Genomic DNA, 12786 nt, shown 5'->3' with positions numbered 1-12786 from the left:
GAAAAGGAAAGGATATTTTTCCAGAGTCAACAGTGCACTCTAAAGGTACCGTCACACTAAACGACTTTATAACGATATCGCTAGCGATCCGTGACGTTGCAGCGTCCTCGCTAGCGATATCGTTTAGTTTGACACGCAGCAGCGATCAGGATCCTGCTGTGATGTCGCTGGTCGCTGAATAAAGTCCAGAACTTTATTTGGTCGTTTGATCGCTGTGTATCGTTGTGTTTGACACCAAATGCAACGATACCAGCGATATTTTACACTGGTAACCAGGGTAAACATCGGGTAACTAAGCGCGGGGCCGCGCTTAGTAACCCGATGTTTACCCTGGTTACCAGCGTAAAATGTAAAAAAAACAAACAGCACATACTCACATTGCGTCCCCTGCAGTCTGCTTCCTCCTCTGACTCAGCGCCGCAAAGTGAAAGTGAAAGCAGCACAGCGGTGACGTCACCGCTCTGCTCTCACTGTACGGCGCTCAGTCAGTCAGGAAGTGGACGCAGGGGGACGTGAATGTAAGTATGTGCTGTTTGTTTTTTTTACATTTTACGCTGGTAACCAGGGTAAACATCGGGTTACTAAGCGCGGCCCTGCGCTTAGTTACCCGATGTTTACCCTGGTTACCAGGGGACCTCGGCATCGTTGATCGCTGGAGAGCGGTCTGTGTGACAGCTCTCCAGCGATCAAACAGCGACGCTGCAGCGATCGGCATCGTTGTCGTTATCGCTGCAGCGTCGCTTAATGTGACGGTACCTTTAGTCATAGCCTATGACTAAGGGTGCACTGTTGCGCCAGAAACGCATAAGGTTGTTTTTATTGTTTTATTTTTAATCATGTCCAAATAAACTTTTTTCATTTCAACTGGTCGGTGTGCTGGAAACATATCCATATATAAGTTTACATTACCTCCTTTTCTAAAAAAAACAAACAAAGACATTTAAAGAATTTACATTTTTAGTATCTCCATTCCATAAAAGGCCAATCTATCAAAACATAAAATTATTTAACTTGTATGGTAAGAAAACAATTGAAACTCCAGAACTGATGTTCTTCTGTTACAACACCTCCTCACAAACATTACACTAAAAAGTAATAATAACATCGTATCTACCCCAAAATTGCATCATTGAAGACTACATCTCAGCCCACAACAAAGAGCGCTTGCACAGGTCCATTGACTGAAAAATAAAAACGTTACAGGTCTCAGAAAATGGCAACCCAAACCATTTTTTTTAATTAATAAAAAAAACAAAAAACCTTATAAGTTTGCTTGCACAGCTATCAAACCATCTTGTGTAATTATGTGGCCAAATCATTTTTACTGCTCAATAAATGCTGTAGAAAAAAAATGAACATGAAAAATGTTGGAATTGTGTGGGGGGGCTTCACCATTTTACTACATTTGGAATTCCTTCCCCCTTTTCAGTACATTATATGGTTAAATGACTGTGGTCATTCAAAACTACAACTCATCTGGGTAAAAAAAGCACACGTTTCTCTCTAATCCTGAACATCCCCCTTTAAGACTTCACATTTTAGGGTAGTCCAAGACTGGAGTTGACCCCACGACATCTCTAGATCCTCTAGATTTGTGTGGAATCTATTGACCATTGCTAGTCTCTCCCAATGACCCAACATTGAAAGTTATCATCCCCTATCCACAGTATAGCTGATACCTTGCTGATTGGTGGGGACTGACTGCTGGGTGCTCCACCCGAGAACGGGACTCGGAAATGACCCATAGGAATGGAGTGGTAGCCATGCACCTCGGGAAAGTGGTCCAACAGTCTTATTAAAAAAATCCAAACCATTTAAAAAAAATTTTTTTGTAATGTGATTCAAAGCAAATGTGTGGCTGTATAGGCGCTTGTCAACCAAAACGATACCTTTTTGTTCCAAGGGTGTAACTAAAGTACTATGGGTAAAAGGACAACTTTTGAACTTGGGCTCTCTGTCTCCTGCTTGCTAGGATTTACCATTACTGCTGCTAGGGTTTATATTTGGTCTTTCTCCCTTTCTCCCTTAAACAAATACACAATAAAAATACCCCTATTGTGCCTCCATATAGTAATAGCTCCCATCCAGTGATCTCAGAGCTGAGATCTCATCTCCCGAGATCTTGGTGCCGAGATCTCCATCTGCACATGCCCCCCGGCAGCCATTTTCCTGGAGTCCACCGCATAGGAAACCATGTAACTGCGGGGGATCTGGGCTTTCACAAAATGTCGGCAGAGCCCCCCGCAGCACCGAACACCCCCTCTTCCCAGCCTGCAGCCTGCAGCAACGCTCCACTTTTGCCTCCTCCTGCAGCGACCCTGGGACCCCGCTTCACCGCAGCCACCACCCCCGGTAGGTAATAAGACACATGGATTATAAGAAGCACCACAATTTTATTAAAAAAAAAGTTTTTTTTCCTATTTTCCTCAAAATTTGGGGTGCGTCTTATAATCTGCAAAATACGGTATATTTATTTAAGTGGTAAAAAAAATTCTGAAATTTGTATGAAAAAAAGTTTTTGCAGTTGTCGCCATTTTCAGAGACCCATAGTGTTTCCATTTTCAGGATTTGGGGCGAGGGCTTATTTTTTGTGTCCTGAGCTGACATTTCTGGCATTTTGATTTTGTTCTCTCTTTATGTCGTTTACCAATCTGATTAATTTAGTTTATATTTTGATAGATCGGACATTTCTGAATGCAGCGATACCAAATATGTGCATTTTTTTGTATGTTTTATTTTGAATGGGGCAAAAGAAAGGTGATTTGAACTTTTGTGTTTTTTTATTCTTCTCATATTTTTGAAAACTTTTTTTTTTACTTTCTACTTCACTTAATAGTCCCTTTAGGAGACTTGAAGCTGTGATTGCACTGCTATGTATAGCAGAAATCAAGATCTCCTATACAGATTTATCATAATGACCGACACAGGAGTCTTCAGCAGACCCCCGACTGTCATGACAACCCACTGGTATCCTGTGATCACATGACAGGGAAGCCAATGGCTGGCCATAATGACGCTCCGGCATATGTTAAATTCCACTGTCAGAGATTGAGTTAACTGGTTATCAGCTGCGGGTGGAGCTCCGATCCCCCCGCCTTGTTAAAGATATATGACAGCTAATTTAAACAGGTGTTATGTGCGGGAAAAGATGCGGGCTCAGTGTTGGAGCCTGCATCAATGTTTGGGACACGACATACGATGTAAATATACTGTACGTGATATGTTGTGAAGGGGTTACCACGATGACTGACAAAGTTTAGCATTTTCTTCTAATAGCCTAAAAAAATATACAATAAAAATGCCCCCTTTGTGCATCCATATAGAGATAGCCCCCTAATATGACAACTGGATATGTTAATAATGGCCCTTTTGTTTCTCCCCAGTATTTATAATGCCCCCTTTGTTCCTCCCAGCATTAATAATGCCCCTTTGTGCCTCCATATTTTTTAGGCCTCTATTGTGCTTCCTTATTTTTATAACAGCCTCCTTGTACTTCCTTAAATTTACAACAACCCTTTGTGCCTCGATATTTCACTTTCGCCCCCTTGTGACTCAATATTCTAATAATGCATCCTTTGTTCCTCCATGTATTAATAGCATTACCTTTTGTTTCCTTATCTTAGTAATGCATCTTATGTGATACAGCCTCAGCCTGTCTCTCCTGCCTCCTGTTTGTTATAAATTTCTCCCTGTGAGCTGTTACAAGCAGGAGGCAGGGGGCAGGTTGACTCTACATCACATAGGATACATTACAAATTGATGAATCAGGTGTAAGATGAATAGTTACTGATGATTCATGCTGCTTGGCTGCTTTCAGGCAACAAAGTGGAAGGAAACAACACTGATAAAGAGAGGGAGATGCCAGACAGATGTTAAAGTGAGGGATGGCCCTTTGAGTGTGAAAACCACACAGAAGAAGGAGAGAGGCAATATACGTAACTGCTAAGAGTGGCAGCAATAGGACACAGTCTTACTGGGGGGTCGACTCGTGTTGAGTCCACTGTAAGTGTGGAGTTGGGGTAGCCTGTTAAAGGGATTGCGATGACTGTTGAGACAACCTGTTAGACATCACTACTGAGGTGGACTGCTAGAGAGCTATTGAGACAGTTAGACATAACAAGGTATATACTCTACCCTGTATGCTGGTTGGTGCATGGATCGTTTTGTCAGGACATTTTTTTATTGGGCAACTGATTTCTTTCTGACTTGAGGAGCAATGCTTTCCGATTTTAAATATCTCAACTATAGAGAAAATGAGTCATTCAGTGACAGCTAACAGTTTTGCTTTTTTCTTATTTTAATGGACCCATTTAATAGGTATGGCTTGGACTTCACATGAATATCTATATTCCTGATAGGCTAGGGCAGTGTCAGTAGTCTATATGCCTGGTGATCTAGTGCAATGAATGGGTTAATGTTTGTTTTCCTGGGGTCTAGTGTATTGAAGGGGATAACATCTCTTGGTCTGGGTGTCTAGAGCAGGTAAAGTGTTATTTTTAAACTCGTTATCCATTGTGGGAGATGATTGTACCAGCAGCTACAGTGCTGGCGAAACACTGATAAAAAGGAACCATCCACTTACCAGGAGTGAATGACAAGTTACAGAGCAAGAGAATGGGGCCAGTTCCTTTACATATTAGACTGATATGTGCACAAAAAAAAAAATCACTTGCTGCATCTTGGATCCCAAAGAGTACCAAGCTCAATTTACTTCCTATGCTCCTGGAAAATGGGAGCCAAATTTGAAAGGAAGTGGGTAGAGGGCAGTGTCGGGTGTCAAATCCCTACTGATCATAGATTGATGATCTATCCTAAGTGTTAAAGTATTGGACAACCCCTAGTATTCACAGTAGGGGGTTAGCACGGAATTATGACAAAGCTTCACATGCCCTGCTTCCCTGTCACGCTGTGACAGTCTTTGGTAAGGAAGGGGGGCCTCAAACTGTCCCTGGATTTGGGACACTAACTATCCCTGTCCCGGAGGTACTGTTGAAGGTAGAGAGGCTGAGTTTCTGATCTTAGAATGCTCCTGGTAAACCCTGATCTGTCTCCTCCGCATCCCATGAGGCCTAGGACAGAAATATAAGGTAAACAAGGCACAACGACAAAACAGGGATAACCAAAAGCAACATACAAAACACTGACCAAAAGTAGAGAGGTATATAGGGAAGGATAGGAATGTACCAACCGAATGGGAATAGACAATAAGAAAAGCATACACCCAAAAACAGCACACAACAATCTCCAGCAGCAACAACGATCTCTAACTCATCACAGCGACTCCAAGGAGCTAGGAAGCAAAGCTTTCACTGGCAAGACAGAGAAGGTCTGACCAGATTTTATGTTAAGAGGAAATGACCAGATCAGAAGCAACTGAAAAAGGAGCTGCAAGTTTCTCACCAGCATAGAAAGGGTCGTTAACTTCTTCAGCATCAAAGGAAACCAAATCCATTTAATAGACACACAAGCGCCCAGGCTAAATGGAAGATCTGCGATTCACAATACGTAGGGATTTTCTAACCCCAGATCTCCCAAGAGGACGTGACACATTTGTGACATTCCCTTTCCACAACCGTAGATTAAGGATGAAATTTTAACTGTGCGCAGTCACCATTAGGGGAGGCTAACTGCATAGGGATTTATATAGTCCTTCATTGAATTTAATGTTGACTCCCTATGCAGTGAGCTCCCTCTAGTGGTGCACGATGTTCTGGATCGCTTGATATTGCATATATGAATTGTTTTCTCTTTATCTCCCCACACTACTCCTTCCTTCTCACATCTAAATATATAAGAGGCATCGTGATTACTCGCTAATCCCGCCCCCTGCACAGTAACTCTGCCCCCACACATCACCACACATAATCCCGCCCCCCACCCCATTATTACACACAATCCCGCCCCCACCACATTACCACACACAATCCCGCCCTCCCACCCTATCACCACACATAATCCCGCCCCCCCACCAAATCACCACTCATAATCCTGCCTCCCACCACATCACCACATAATCCCGCCCCCCAACACATCACCGCACATAATTCCAGCCCCCCCACATTACCACACGAGGCTCTGTTTCCACACATTACCACACGAGGCTCCATCCCCACACATTACCACACGAGGCTCTGTCCCCCCACATTACCACACGAGGCTCCGTCCCCACACGTTGCCACATGAGGTTCTGTCCCCACACATTACCATACGAGGCTCCGTACTCACACGTTACCACACGAGGTTCCGTCCTCACACATTACCACACGAGGCTCCGTCCTCACACATTACCACACGAGGCTCCATCCTCACACATTACCACACGAGGCTCCGTCCTCACACATTACCATACGAGGCTCCGTCCCTCCACATTACCACACGAGGCTCCGTCCCCACACATTACCACATGAGGCTCCGTCCTCACACATTACCACATGAGGCTGCGTCCCCACACATTACCACATGAGGCTCTGTCCCCCCACAATACCACACGAGGCTCCGTCCCTCCACATTACCACACGAGGCTCCGTCCCCACACATTACCACATGAGGCTCCGTCCTCACACATTACCACATGAGCCGGCGTCCCCACACATTACCACACGAGGCTCCGTCCTCACACATTACCACATGAGGCTCTGTCCCCACACATTACCACACGAGGCTCTGTCCCCACACATTACCACACAAATCCAGTTTGCTTTTGATTTTACACTGTGAATAAAATGTATTAGTATTATTCTGATTTTTAATTATTATTATTGTTATTAACTTCATTTTAAGTTAATTTACCACCTGCGTAAGCGCTATTGAATGTTGCCATTATTTACTTTAGTTTAATCACTAGCAGCGTTAATTAGATAGCAATGAGCATGCCGAGCGTTAGCTGGCTGGAATCAGCCAGTACTATCATATCATTTGGCGTAGGTACATTTACCTCCACTACCTACCCAAAATTAAATAGAACAACAACTTTTTCTTTAGTCCTCTGTGATCCACACTGGTCTCAGACTACAATGGTTGGTTTGTAGTCTTTAACCATGGTGATGCATAGTTCTGCATTAGAGCTGCATACTTTTCTGTAGTGGATTTTTAATCAAGATTGTGAAAATTTGCTCTTTTTTCTATTTTTTTTATGCATTAGAACAATGGGAAAACAAATTTTTGCAAAAGTCTACAGATTTGTGGACTTCTCTCTTGTCAGTTGTTGAATACCAATGTCATTTCGCTCACTTACTAGATAGGCAGCGTACCTGCCATCTGTAGCCTCCCAACTAACAGCATTTTCTCATGCAGTGAAGATGCTGATGCCTTTAACCGCAGAAACATATTATTCTGGTAAATCAATAAGAACTGAACACGATTCTATAGGAAACTGGGAAATTATTAAGTTCCCTACAACAGTAAGATGTCAGTGTGCTCAAGGTCACATACAGCGAAGAGAAGCAAATGCCGAGGATTTAGTGTACGAAAGAATCATGTCACTAGATGCCATCCTCAGGGGTGTAGAGCCGGCAGCGCCGCGGGGTGAGGGCACCTCAGGGGCTTGTCCTATCCACCATCTTTATATTGATCAAATGGTAATATTGTGTAGGCCTGTAGTCATTTATGTATGGATTATTATTTGATCACAGGAGGGCGGTATTATTTGAGCACTTTATCGTTTGTTAGTCGCTGTATTGTTGTATTATTTGAGCTCTATATGGTGTTTTTAGTCAGTTTAAGGCAGTATTATTTGAGGACAATATAGTGTTGTTAATCAGGGTATATTGTTTGAGCACCATATGGTTATTTATTCATTTTATAGAGGTGTCATTTGAGCACCAATGCTGTTATTCACTATATGAAAGTATTATTTGAGATCCCTATAGTGTATTTATACACTTTATAATGGTATTATTTGAGCACTATATGCTGATATTAATCACTGTATTGCAGTATTATTTGAGCACTTTATAGTGTTGTTAGTCACTATATGGTGGTATTGTATTATTTCAGCACCCTAAGGTGTTTTTATTCACTTTATAGTGGTGTTATTTGAGGACTACACAGTGTTGTTATTCATTGTATAGTGTGATGTTATTGGAGTACTTTATAGTGTTGTTAGTCACTGTATGCTGTTGTTGTATTATATGAGCACCTCATGGTGTTTTTATCCACTTTATAGCGGTATTATTTGAGCACTATATAGTCTTTTTATCCACTTTATGACGGTATTAATTGAGCATTATAAAATGTTGTTATAAACACTGTATGGTGGTATTACTTGACCACTTGACAGTGTTGTTTGTCACTCTATGGTGGTATTACTTGAGCACTGTGTAGCACTGTATAGTGTTTCAGTCACTGTATGATGGTATTATTTGTGCACCCTATGGTTGTTTTAGTCACTTTGTCAGTTTCACTTGAGCTTTAAATAATGTTGACAGTCATTGTATGGCAGTATTATTTGAGCACCATTTGGCGTTATTAGGCGCTGTATGGTTGTATAATTATTTGAACAGTATATGGTGCTGTCAGTAACTCCATAACTCTATGGCAGTATTGTTTGAGCACCCTGTGGCACTTAAATAACTTCATGATTTAAACAATACATTACATCCATATGCTCTATTAGGGCTTATGAATGGCAAAGAGCAGGTCTCTCACTTGGGGTCCCATTAGCTAGTAAGAAAAAAATGGCTCCTATTGTAATTGACCTGGCTAGGTATTACATGGTAGCCAATTTATTCAGTCAAAGATCTCCTCCCTGGGGCTCTTACTGCCCTCTTCACCCACAAGAAGATAAAATGCTTTTTGCTTCACACACCAGTTTCCTATGCCAAGAGACCATTCAGATTCTCATATTTGTCACTTGTCATCTACTCTTTCAGTGGGCAGATTTGCTTTATCTACCGGCATTCTGTCATAACTATAGGTGCTGGAACTTCTTCCCCCCCACTTTCCAGCATACATTGCTCCTGTCATTGTCCAATGGCTTGTCTGCCTAGAACTGAAAGTCTGCCTCTCTGTTCTGCTGGTATGTAGTTTTACAGACTGGAGAGCAGGATCAGAGAAGCAGCAAAATGGTCCAACATCCTAATGAGAGAAAAACGCCGGCCCCGACTTACTGTACTTTGTCTCTGCTTACCAATTGCTAGAGACAGATTACACCTTACAATAAGCAGTAGACAGCAAGCTGCACAGAAGGAGATTCCTAGTAACAGGGACTTTGCAGTTATTTTTTGGGATGCAACAACATCATTTTTAAATAATATGATATAAAATTGTCTATTTATCATATTATCTCTGAATTTATTGCCTGGCCTGTAAAAAAGCAGGATCTTGCTAACCTCATGTCCATGAAATATTCAGATTCTTATGCTTTGTAAACTGCCATTCACTTTTTAGTTCGCTCCTCTTTATCAGCATTCTAACAGCACTACAGGTTCAGGAACTGACTTTCCCTCATTTCACAGAATGCATTGCTCAGATGAGGTCATGTTGTCTGAAAGCAGAAGGACTAGAGAAAAGGACAAGAAAACATTCACAGGGCCCTGATGCAATGGCCATATCTGCAGTCTGCCAGGCCCACTAATCAGGAGACTTGTTGGGGATGTCAGCAGGTAGGAGAAGGGTCGAAGGGCTCGGATCTGACAGTTGTGACTACCAATATGGCCATTGGACCAGTGACTTTTGAACTTCTTGGTCAACTCGAACTGGGACCATTCAAAGTCAAATCCTAATATCCTGAATTATTCGGATGTTGACATATTAAAGGGGTTGTCATCAATGTCTGATCGGTGGGGGTGCACCGCTGTTCCCTGTGTCAGCGCAGCTGGAACTGCTTAGTTGTGGGGCTGCACTGCATAGCCACTCCTTATTGATTTGAATAGAGGCAGATGTGCAGTACCTGGCCGTGACCACTATACTGTCGATGGAGCTGTGCTGTGCAGCTCCCCAACTGAGCAGTTCTGGTCATCAACAGGGGTTTCGGGTGTCGAATCCCCACTGATCAGACATTGGTGACCTATCCTAAGGAAACCCCTTTAAAGTCTCAAGACTAGAGTGATTCATTCATTCTCCTAGCCAAGTTCAGCACTGTGGTGTGAACAGCTCCATTTCCTCCTTTACCAGGGCAAGCTGACGCCTAATGTTACCATATCTCCACTATATAGCTGTATAAAAGCCGCTCAGCAAAGCAATCTGTGGATCAGCACAGAAAAGCAACAGGATTCTGAGCGCAGCTCCGGATGTGGCATGCAGCAGGATCACAAAAATGCATCCTAACATTGATAGGAGACTTTTACGTTCTGCGGGTACGGCCATCACACAAACCCCCAGGGGGAGATTTAAAAACGTTGCCTTTGTTGGAGAAAGAAAGAACACAATTAAGTGTTCATTCACATTACCACATAAGGGGGCTGCATTAAGCAAAAACTTCCATACAGGTCTTATAATAATGTGCAGACGGAGGAAAACGCTGCAATTCTGACTCATTGGCTGGCAATTACCTTCGTGGATTTCAATGCTTAAGACGATAATACCCCTTTTCCAGTCAAGTTCTGAAAAGACTATAAAGCACCAGCACAGCGCCACACATAGGGTTGAGGCTTTGCCTGGAACTGCAGTTCAGCCTCATTCACTTTAAAGTGGTTGTCCATGATACAGCTGTGGATATGAGGCGGAATGTTATATTTAATAGTTCTGCGACGTTAAGCTTTGTAATTTATATCGGTGGGAGTTTCCAGGATGCCGACAGTTTATTGACAGTGTTATTACTGGATATTTGGGGGGATGAAGGGAATCCCAATACTGGAGGGAAGATGAGAGAGCACAGGAGGATGAAAACGGAAGATTTATAGCTTCTCCTAACAAGAGACTCTCAGAAATACGGCTGCATTAAAATGACTCCTTTTAAAATGATGTCTCTGACTTGCTGTAAATTATAGATCAGCCAATTCTGCCTAGGAAAGGTATTAAAAGGGGTGGGCTATTACTGGAGATTGAGGAATGGATGCTGAGAGAATATGTAATAATGTGCACCCTCCGCCATAACTCATGGCTCTATTCAGTTCTCCTCGGTGATAAACTCTTGGTGTCTAAAGGTTGTCGATGGTCTGGCAGAGTCTGCCATGTTTAAAGGGATACTTTTTTTAATGGCCTTCGGCTCAATCCCATAGAATCATAGAATGTTTGAGTTGGAAGGGACCTCCTGGGTCATCTGGTCCAACCCCTGCTCAAAGCAGGATTCAATAAATCACCCCAGACAAATGTCTGTCCAGCCTCTGCTTGTAGACTTCCATTGAAGGAGAACTCACCACCTCTCGTGGCAGCCTGTTCCACTCATTGATCACTCTCACTGTCAAAAGGTTTTTCTAATATCTAATCTGTGTCTCCTCCCATTTAGTTTCATCCCATTGCTTCTAGTCTTTCCTTGCGCAAATGAGGATAAAGATGGTCCTTCTACAATGTGACAATTTGGGTTTTTTTAACGGCTTTCGGCTCAATCCCAACTTGATGGATGAATGTTCTGTAGAAACATTGATCTTGTGCAGCCTAGATGGGTCCACCAGGGTCTTCTTTGCCGTTATCTTGATAGTATCAAGCCATTAGGTTGCTGGTCTTCCTCTGCCTTGTTCCTTCTATTCTTCTGACCATGATGTCTTTATCCAGTGATTGCTGCCTTCCTATGATGTGTCCAAATTAGGCAAATTATAGCTTGGTGATCCTTGCTTTGAGTGACATATCTGGCTTGATTTGTTCCAAAACTGATTTGCTTGTTCTTCTTGCCATCCATGGGATTGATAATATCCACTCAATTTTGAAAGCAATGAATGATTCTTTGTGTTTGTATAAAAATGTGATAGGGATCCCCATTTCACTCCTGTTCTTGGACCCCACCAGAGATCAGTTGGGCAAGGTCATCTCCATGAAAACTGGAGTAATAGATTCTTTATAATGTATAACTGAGAGCTACCTGCCAGCCTACAACATGTACGAGTAAACTATGGGTGTCAGGATATAAAGGGTTATAATTCTGAGCTACTGGCTCCCCAAGATTCCATTGGAGAGCTTTCCACCGCTTCTTGGATAGATTGGATCTCTGCAGAGTGGCCGGGGTACCCTTTAATTCCTTGAGTGATGGATTCCCAGAGGAGTGCAGTCTAAATACTGACCAGTGGCATTATTAGAGAATGTTTGGTGGATTGTAAGGGAAGGTGATGAAGGTCTCCACAATCCTCAAGGTGAAGAAGGTCAAATGCCTATAATTCAGCTCTAGTACCCAAATATTGAGCTGCTCTAGGCAATGTATGAAAATGCAGCCTGCTCAGTGCCAATTCTTTTCTTACCAATGGGGTCTTGTTATTAAATATTCTAGAAGCCTCATACTGAGGACTAAGGGCATCTTTGTTGCCCGAAACGCGTCCAGGTGCTGGTTGCTCTCCGTCACCTTCATGCTGGTCATGTTCTAGCAGCGTTTTAAATGTTTAAATAAAATTTTGCATTTTTATCCCGGAGCTGGATCCACACCGTTTCTTTCTACAGCCCAATATCTCTACCAAGCCAAGAATGCCTGAGGAGCTGTACAGTGATACAAATCAAAGGGCGTACAGACAATAGAAATAGCCAAGGGGGCCATGGAGAGAAGGGACCTAAATCCATTCTAGGGTTCTTTCCATGTTAAAGGGGTTGTCAACCTTTGGTGACAATATTTTTTATACTTAAATGCATGGATTTGGGGCTAAAACTGATTTGGGTTTCATTTAAAAATTTTCACCATCTGCCTTTTATAGACTCCTCTATTAT

Source organism: Ranitomeya variabilis, chromosome 4 (genome assembly GCF_051348905.1).
Source record: "Ranitomeya variabilis isolate aRanVar5 chromosome 4, aRanVar5.hap1, whole genome shotgun sequence".
NCBI classification, from domain to species: domain Eukaryota; kingdom Metazoa; phylum Chordata; class Amphibia; order Anura; family Dendrobatidae; genus Ranitomeya; species Ranitomeya variabilis.
This window is presented reverse-complemented; position numbering follows the sequence as displayed.